The sequence below is a fragment of the Pecten maximus genome, unplaced genomic scaffold (genome assembly GCF_902652985.1).
Source record: "Pecten maximus unplaced genomic scaffold, xPecMax1.1, whole genome shotgun sequence".
Classification (NCBI taxonomy): domain Eukaryota; kingdom Metazoa; phylum Mollusca; class Bivalvia; order Pectinida; family Pectinidae; genus Pecten; species Pecten maximus.
The window spans coordinates 1-9,804 of NW_022982965.1; the positions used below are offsets into that span (position 1 = coordinate 1).

Here is a 9,804-nt window from a genome sequence, read left to right on the forward strand (position 1 = left end):
ATGGTCATTTTGTTGAATCATGGCGAACCATGGGCCTTGCTGTTGACATGTCATCAAAACGTTCGAAAAATTCATGTTTCAGGAAGACACAATTAGCTCATTGTACAAAATAACCAAGTTTCTACAGCATACCTTAGCAGCATTGGTTTGACCAGGTTTTACTTTATGATTTGCATGTAACAAATATACTCGTTGTTGAGTTTAAGGTTCATGTAAATAGGTAATCAAGTGATATTTATCCAGATTAAAAATCACTATTCTGTTGCAATTAAACAGAAGTATTTTGACCAATTGTTAATATGTGTCATGGCTATCAATGGGTCTTGAATTTGGCATTTAATTTGTTAAGCTACCTGTTAATTTCGGCAAAACAAGCGTGAAATGCAAATTTCAGGAGAACTAGATGGGATGTCCTGCTGGGTGTCTTCGGCAGTACGTTTCTGTGAGATTGCACAATGAAGCCGATATCACGAGGAAACAACTAGTCCCCCAAACATTCATCACACATTCAGACAAATGAAAAGTCCAGTTATGCGTTCATAATAACAGTTCTGGAAACGCCTGATTGTCAAGATTATTTGCGTACCTATCGGTTTCCGTAACCACGTAATCGTGCATTTACTTTCGTATTGTCCCGTATGCATTGTTATGAGCCCCAAATAGGCATACTAATGTTATGTGGGTTTCGTATTGCAATGACTGATTATTATTTTCTCCTAATCAATCGATTTAAGATCAATTTATCTGTAGTAATATATGTTTATGTAGGTCTTGGTCTCAGGCGTTCATATCTAACATATGTTTTTCAGTAATGTATAACATATCTGTAAAAATCAATACAAAAATGTAGTATATTTACTATATATTTTACTGTGAAACAGATACATTTTACGTAGTAGCAAGTGTTATTTATATATTTTAGGGACTTCGCCTCATTTTATCTCACTATGATTCGTTTCTGTGTGATGACATATTGACATATGAGATATTGAGCATTACTTCATCTATTATACCAATTTGTACACAAATGTTTTATCGAAGTTTTATTCATTGATCCACAGGACGGATTATATGGAGGTACGGTTCTTCTTCGACACTCTAAGCTACCTGAACGTGGAATACTTACCTGAGTACAGCATCGAAAAAATCATAGGTATGTAGCTTTTCTTTCTTGCAGCTATGCGAACATGACCGGTCTTAGGGAAACATAATATTGTTATGGTATCCGATTTCCAAAGATAAACATGTATTTGATGTGTACTAGGTAATTTCATTATGATATCATATTGAAATAACAGAAAAGAAAGGGTGCCATAAGGGTCATTTATGAATTAAACATCGAAAATAATAAGAACAAAGAAATTGATGCAATGAAGTAATTTTCAAGGTTTAGTGTGACATTGATGAACACCCTATCTACAGCTATATATGATAATCTAACGACGACCTTCCCGGTGTATATGCGTGCGTGGAGCGAAAGTGTGCGTGTTTTGAGTAGTACCCATTACTTTTGTAGACTGTAATATATCGGCCAGTGGATATAACCCAAAGCCTTCTTAAAGGCGTGATATATATCGGCCAGCGGATAGAACCCAAAGCCTTCTTAAAGGCGTGATATATATCGGCCAGCGGATACAACCCAAAGACTTCCTCAAAGGCGTGATATATATCGGCCAGTAGATAGAATCCAAAGCCTTCCTTAAAGGCGGGATATATATCGGCCAGCGGATAGAACCCAAAGCCTTCCTTAAAGGCGTGATATATATCGGCCAGCGGATAGAACCCAAAGCCTTCCTTAAAGGCATGTTATATATCGGCCAGTAGATAGAACCCAAAGCCTTCCTTAAAGGCATGTTATATATCGGCCGGTGGATAGAACCCAAAGCCTTCCTTAAAGGCGTGATATATATCGGCCAGTGGATAGAACCCAAAGCCTTCTTAAAGGCGTGATATATATCGGCCAGCGGATACAACCCAAAGACTTCCTCAAAGGCGTGATATATATCGGCCAGTAGATAGAATCCAAAGCCTTCCTTAAAGGCGTGATATATATCGGCCAGTGGATAGAACCCAAAGCCTTCCTTAAAGGCGTGATATATATCGGCCGGTGGATAGAACCCAAAGCCTTCCTTAATGGCGTGATATATATCGGCCAGCGGATAGAACCCAAAGCCTTCCTTAATGGCATGATATATATCGGCCGGTGGATAGAACCCAAAGCCTTCCTTAAAGGCGTGATATATATCGGCCAGTGGATAGAACCCAAAGCCTTCATTAAAGGTGCGATATATATCGGCCAGTGGATAGAACCCAAAGCCTTCCTTAAAGGCGTGATATATATCGGCCAGTGGATAGAACCCAAAGCCTTCCTTAAAGGCGGGATATATATCGGCCAGCGAATAGAACCCAAAGCCTTCCTTAAAGGCGGGATATATATCGGCCAGTGGATAGAACCCAAAGCCTTCCTTAAAGGCGTGATATATATCGGCCAGTGGATAGAACCCAAAGCCTTCCTTAATAACGTGATATATATCGGCCAGTGGATAGAACCCAAAGCCTTCCTTAAAGGCGTGATATATATCGGCCAGTGGATAGAACCCAAAGCCTTCCTTAATGGCATGTTATATATCGGCCAGTGGATAGAACCCAAAGCCTTCCTTAATGGCATGTTATATATCGGCCAGTGGATAGAACCCAAAGCCTTCCTTAATGGCATGTTATATATCGGCCAGTGGATAGAACCCAAAGCCTTCCTTAATGGCGTGATATATATCGGCCAGCGGATAGAACCCAAAGCCTTCCTTAATGGCGTGATATATATCGGCCAGCGGATAGAACCCAAAGCCTTCCTTAAAGGCGGGATATATATCGGCCAGTGGATAGAACCCAAAGCCTTCCTTAATGGCATGTTATATATCGGCCAGTGGATAGAACCCAAAGCCTTCCTTATTGGCATGTTATATATCGGCCAGTGGATAGAACCCAAAGCCTTCCTAAATGGCATGTTATATATCGGCCAGTGGATAGAACCCAAAGCCTTCCTTAATGGCGTGATATATATCGGCCAGCGGATAGAACCCAAAGCCTTCCTTAATGGCGTGATATATATCGGCCAGCGGATAGAACCCAAAGCCTTCCTTAAAGGCGGGATATATATCGGCCAGTGGATAGAACCCAAAGCCTTCCTTAATGGCATGTTATATATCGGCCAGTGGATAGAACCCAAAGCCTTCCTTATTGGCATGTTATATATCGGCCAGTGGATAGAACCCAAAGCCTTCCTTAAAGGCGTGATATATATCGGCCAGCGGATAGAACCCAAAGCCTTCCTTATTGGCATGTTATATATCGGCCAGCGGATAGAACCCAAAGCCTTCCTTATTGGCATGTTATATATCGGCCAGCGGATAGAACCCCAAGCCTTCCTTAATGGCATGTTATATATCGGCCAGCGGATAGAACCCAAAGCCTTCCTAAATGGCGTGATATATATCGGCCAGCGGATAGAACCCAAAGCCTTCCTTGAAGGCGTGATATATATCGGCCAGCGGATAGAACCCAAAGCCTTCATAAAAGGCCTGATATATATATCGGCCAGTGGATAGAACCCCAAGCCTGTCTTAAAGGCGTGATATATATCGGCCAGTGGATAGAACCCAAAGCCTTCCGTAAAGGCGTGATATATATCGGCCAGCGGATAGAACCCAAAGCCTTCCTTAAAGGCGTGATATATATCGGCCAGTGAATAGAACCCAAAGCCTTCCTTAAAGGCGTGATATATATCGGCCAGCGGATAGAACCCAAAGCCTTCCTTAATGGCATGTTATATATCGGCCAGTGGATAGAACCCAAAGCCTTCCTTAATGGCGTGATATATATCGGCCAGCGGATAGAACCCAAAGCCTTCCTTAAAGGCGTGATATGTATCGGCCAGCGGATAGAACCCTAAGCCTTCATTAAAGGCGGGATATATATCGGCCAGCGGATAGAACCCAAAGCCTTCCTTAATGGCATGTTATATATCGGCCAGCGGATAGAACCCAAAGACTTCCTCAAAGGCGTGATATATATCGGCCAGTGGATAGAACCCAAAGCCTTCCTTAAAGGCATGTTATATATCGGCCAGCGGATAGAACCCAAAGTCTTCCTTAATGGCATGTTATATATTGGCCAGCGGATAGAACCCAAAGACTTCCTCAAAGGCGTGATATATATCGGCCAGCGGATAGAACCCAAAGCCTTCTTTAAAGGCGTGATATATCGGCCAGCGGATAGAACCCAAAGCCTTCATTAAAGGCATGTTATATATCGGCCAGTGGATCGAACCCAAAGCCTTCCTTAAAGGCATGTTATATATCGGCCAGCGGATAGAACCCAAAGCCTTTCTTAAAGGCGTGATATATATCGGCCAGCGGATAGAACCCAAAGCCTTCCTAAATGGCGTGATAAATATCAGCCAGCGGGTACTCCGGCTTTCCTCCACCTCCAAAACCTGGCACGTCCTTAAATGACCCTGGCTGTTAATAGGACGTTAAACAAAAACAAACCAAAACAAACAAACCAAGGACTCCCAAAAATGCCGAGAGCGAAGCAGGAGTAACTACCATTTTAAAAGACCTATAAGAACTAAAAGCCAAAAGTGAGGCAGCGTCACAGGTAATCCAAAGGTTTCATAAAGAAAATCAAGAAAACGGTGGAAAAGTCGACCCGCTATCGGGTTGGCACTTCAGGTTATGTTTTAATATATCCAATACCGTCGTGTGAATAGATAACACCAATATATCGAAACATTGATCATTTTTCAAATACCTGACCTAGACATACATGTCAACGTGCATAAAAAGGAAATTCCACATATATCATCATCCAACTCCAAGTTTCCAAACATTTCGCAGTCATATTTTTTATGTGAATCACGTGATTAAAGGGGCATCCATTCGTAGGAACAGTAGATACGTGTTGCACAGTTATGTAAAAGATTGATAAATAAAAGAAGCTTGCATCCATATTTGTGACTAACTGAATAAGTTTGATATTTGTACAGAAAATCCGCAAAACTGCCTTCTCTGCTTCGTTTAGATATCACGTGACACCACAGATAACCGTACACAGCTAACAGCATGACGAACGATGTAGGTGTATCGTGTTTGTTGTGATGGTAAATCCCAATTATTGCCCGTTTTTCTCGATTACTTATGTTATGCTAACATGCAAACCTAGTAACTGAGTTTAGAACAATGGACTTACACGAAGTCGTATAAACACAGTGAACAAACACGTCTGTACAGAATACACTAAAACTTCAACGTGTCCTCTCATTACTGAGGAGACAATTCCTCTGAACTCACACACTGGTGTACACAGGTAAATGATAAGGTGGTTTTAAACAACAAACGGACAAAATAATATTTTCTCACCTTTAAGGATTGTACCTAATTTTGACTGAGTATACGGTAGTATGCCCGAAGTTGGCAACTAACATTTCCTATTGTTAGCACGTCAGCGTTGGCAGGTACGGCAGCTGTGGTTGCTAAGATTAAATAGTTCTAGTGAATCTACGTAAAGATACCAGTATTGTTAAAAAAATGAAATAAACAACTCAACACTTTGTTTGATATCTTTTACGTTTTTAATTATCCGTCTCTGATTAACTTTGATTGTCAAACAAAGCGTGTATGGACACAGATTTAGTAGTGACGTGGTCAAATGTTCTCTATGAACTGTACGATTCAGCTGAAGAAAAGAGAGATGTTAATATTTTGATATATTTTTCTTCTTTCTTTCCTTTGGTCACCTCCTATCATTCTTACTTTAGGCCCTGACCCTGATCGTAGAAGTCGATCAAAATTGCCCCCCCCCCCCCCCCCCCCCCCCCCCCCCCTTCTCCACCAAGGTAATCTAGGATTTTCAGTCTTTTGTGATTAGGGAACATATTTGTGCGCGATATGTGTATGGTGAATGCGTATGTGTGTTTTGGAAGTCTCCTGGTTGAAGACCGGAACTTTTGCCGATTTAAGAGTGCCACATTACTAAATACATTCCGACATAGGATAATTGGACACTTGGGATTTTTAATCTTTCCTTTCATTCCTCACTGCTGTTTTTCTGCGCTTTGTTTTCTTCCTCTAGGCGTCTTCTCGACACCGGCCATCATACGCCCCTTGCTTAATAAGAACGTTTAACCAATTAAACCTAAAAACAAAACAAAAAGACGAAACAGCTCTATGGTGCGGTAGAATTAATTTTTACTTTCCTGTATTCAACTCACGTTGTTTCGAAATTTGAAAGGTTTTGATATATTGTGTGTCTTTTTGCACCGATAGATGATATAATACTTGTTCATATTATGCCTCCATTTTATCAATATCGAGTTAGAATTAAGGTTTTTCGTGGCTTTAATGTCGTGTAATTATTGATAGTGGCGAAGTCAATTTTGTCTCGAGATTGGCGAGATTCGTGTGTATAATATTTTATTGACTCAATGCAAGTATCACCAAGCGTTGAAAGTTAATGTTCCACCTAACATGTAAAAATTAACAAAAAAGTCAACGATATATATGTTTTAATGAAGTATCATCCATTTTTCTTGTTTTCAATACAGGGATTGGAACAGAAGATTCATTTTCCATTTAATATTATCTGTATTCTTCAGCGACTCTTGGAGGCCAGATGGGGATATTCCTGGGCGCAAGTTTACTGACACTATCGGAGCTGGTGGAGTTTTTGTTGATGGCTGGTCTTGTAGCGTGCAGGAGAATCATGAAAAGACGGCTACATTGACGCATTGATCGTTCTTCTAGCATGCAAGAGTCATGAAACAACGTTGGATGTTTCCTATTAATAATTGAAATTGAAGGAATTTGTAAGGTGTATATTACCTGTATTGATAAGCTGTTTGATATAAACAGCTTCGTATGAAAACAGAAACAAGTTTATTTTCGAGTGTCAGAATTTGTTCCCACGGGTATGCCTATAGTATGCTAGAAGATCTGGTAACCAAACTTAACGAAGATGGTGTCGATCAAGGGTTTAATCATTCTTACGATAGCATCTTCACTCTCTTTTCTATGAACCAAAGTCTTAAGTTTTACGAAATGCTTACCAGTGTAGTTCACAATTCTTTGTACTTATATTGCCGTTCCTTTTTTGGAAAAGAGAAAGCTGTCATTACAAGAGAACGAAGATTGTCCTTCAGTTTGGAATGGAGAATGGTAGTGTAAAGAGTAGAAAAATCAAACGTTTTGATTGAAGAAACCATTTAGAGATGTTCAACACCTATATTCCATAAAATCCACTTTTGGAGTAACCAGTATCCCAATAGGCCTGCAGCCCCGATTTAGTTGTTTTAGGAATATGGTATTTAAGAGGCTTAGTTGGACTCGAGCCAGCAATAAAATGTCGTTTGTGAAGATTCTTATGCAGTTTAGGAATCCAATGTTTCCTCCCACTATCGAGGATTTGCAAAATTTTTCGATATTGAAGAATGATTTGACATTATTTCGTCAAGCTCAGTGTAGGCAGTATTACCCTGGTTATAAAGTAATCGTGGCTCTTTTTGTAAGTAGGGACTGTGATAATGTTCACCGACGACGATCAACTTTGATCCAAGGCAGATGCCTTATCTGCAGACACAGCCACAAACCTGTCATAATAACAATATTACAGTGTTGTTTTGACATCGGGGTCAAGAAATACAAAGAGACTTGGATTTTAAACTACTTATTCTTTTAGAGGCTTGCCCGCAGAGAGATCAGAAAAATTGGCTAATAGAAAAAGATTTTTTACACATGACAGATTGTTGGAATTGTTGAGTTTTCATTTTATTTTCCTTATAAAACGCTGAAAAGTGATATTAAAACCTCATTTTTTAAATATTATTTATTTAATCGCAACCCGCAATAAGTACCCGCTATAAAGTGGAGTCTAATTTGATTGACACATCAAAGAAACAAGCACGTGCGATTTACAAAGAAGATTTGCCGTTATATTCCATACATTTCCTTCTCAGGTTGAGTTTTAAAACGTCTTTTAAATACATATTCTGTAATTGTTTTCAAGAAATAAAGTCGGAAAGCCTCTAATTTTGTCACATAGAAACGTGTACTGAAGTTTATTTAGTGATCGGAGATGTGCCGTTTACCGGTCCGTCTGCGGGTAAGCCTCTTTAAGAATTATGGACCTAGTGGCTTTTTTTTTTTATTCCACTCCAATAGTAACTACATATTTTCAAGCTGCATAATTAAACACCCATGCACACAATTTCCAAGCTCTACAAGTATACCAATTGCAAAATATTAAGTTCATATTTGACGACAGTTGGAATACTAGCAGATATTTTTGTCACAACATAACCAGATGGTGGGCTATTCAAATCACCCTGTGTCCTTGGGCCGTCCGTTCGAAAAACAATCCTTGTTATCACATTTTCTTGATAAGTACTGGAGGGATATTACTCAAAATTAATACAATCTGTATGTAGGTTTTTCCTTGGTCCCTTGTTGTGCAAATCAAATTTAATTTTTTGTCAGAAAAACAAAATGGCCGACAGGTGGCCATCTTGAATTCTAAGAATTGAAGTTAGTTATTATTTGCTTTTTTAAGTACTGAAGGGATGTTTCTCAAACTTCACATGTAGGTTCGACTTATTCATGCTATCACATTATTATGAGGGGAAAGAAGGGGGAAATACAGAGAAGATCAATCTGACATAGAACGAATAAAGATCATTCAATGGTGGTTGGCAAGATCCCTCTGGGATCTTTTGTTCTTTCAAGTATGCATAACTGCCACGGGAACAAGGAGCCACCAACAGGCAACATACAAATGTAACACAAATGGTAGGCGCCGACAGGAAAGAGAGGACACGATATTGATCCCGCCACGTGGTGCAGTAGATTTCACACTTACAGAGACCAACCAACCAATTGTTTTCCCATAGACTTTAGTGTTAACGTTTTGGAGTATTTCATTCAAATTCTTGATTTCAATATAACAATTATGGTTTATAACAAAAGTTTAGGGTCTGATATAACGCCTAATCAAAAACAAAAGTTGGGTCCTTCAGCTCAAATTTTCTCCAGGGTAGCCATTTTGAAAAAAGGTGAATTTCGCAGTAAAAATTCTCAAAAATCTTAAATGTTTACCTGTTTATTATTATTACCTGAACTTTTGGGAAAAAATCAATCAGACTTACGAAATTGTTATCAACATTTCTTATTGATAGTTACCTATCAGGCTACATATCTATTTTCTCACTTCATAACATACTGGCCAATCAGTGGCTGCCAGACATTTTATCCTTGGCTCAACGTTCTATACAAAGGGGCTGTTTCAAAAATATATCTTTTCAATTGGTTGGTTGTTCCCTACAGAACTTCCCCGATTGAGGGTGCCTAGTATATCGTCGTGAATTATACTAGTGCATCTCTCGAAAAAAATATTCAACGACATGCAGAAATTGTTCCCCGTGAAAATTCATGATTTTATATTTGTGATGAGAGCTCATTTTTAAATGTTATATCATATTGTCAATGTGCAAACTAAGTTCCATCGACAAAACATTTGCAGGATACGTTCATTATTCAAATCAAATTGTAATAAACTGTTGATGAAATGCAAAAATCGTCATTTGTCCATAAAAACTATACACTCGATTGATTAATCTGAAGATATCAGCAGGCATTAGAACAAAATTTCATTACAATACATTAATTTTTTTTTGCATGATTTGTTATTTTTTCAATTGTGCTTAGGGTATAATCATTATGAAGTACTTGGATAAACCAAGGCTGTTTCTTTACTTTT

General features: G+C 39.0%; 1 long non-coding RNA gene across 1 annotated transcript; it reads left to right on the forward strand.

The window, feature by feature from the left end:
• The first annotated feature begins 1,059 nt into the window (after window positions 1-1,059).
• LOC117321205 lies at window positions 1,060-6,753 on the forward strand. The gene is made up of 2 exons (XR_004531234.1): window positions 1,060-1,153; window positions 6,653-6,753. It is a non-coding gene; the product is annotated as an uncharacterized LOC117321205 (long non-coding RNA).
• Window positions 6,754-9,804: the final 3,051 nt, after the last annotated feature.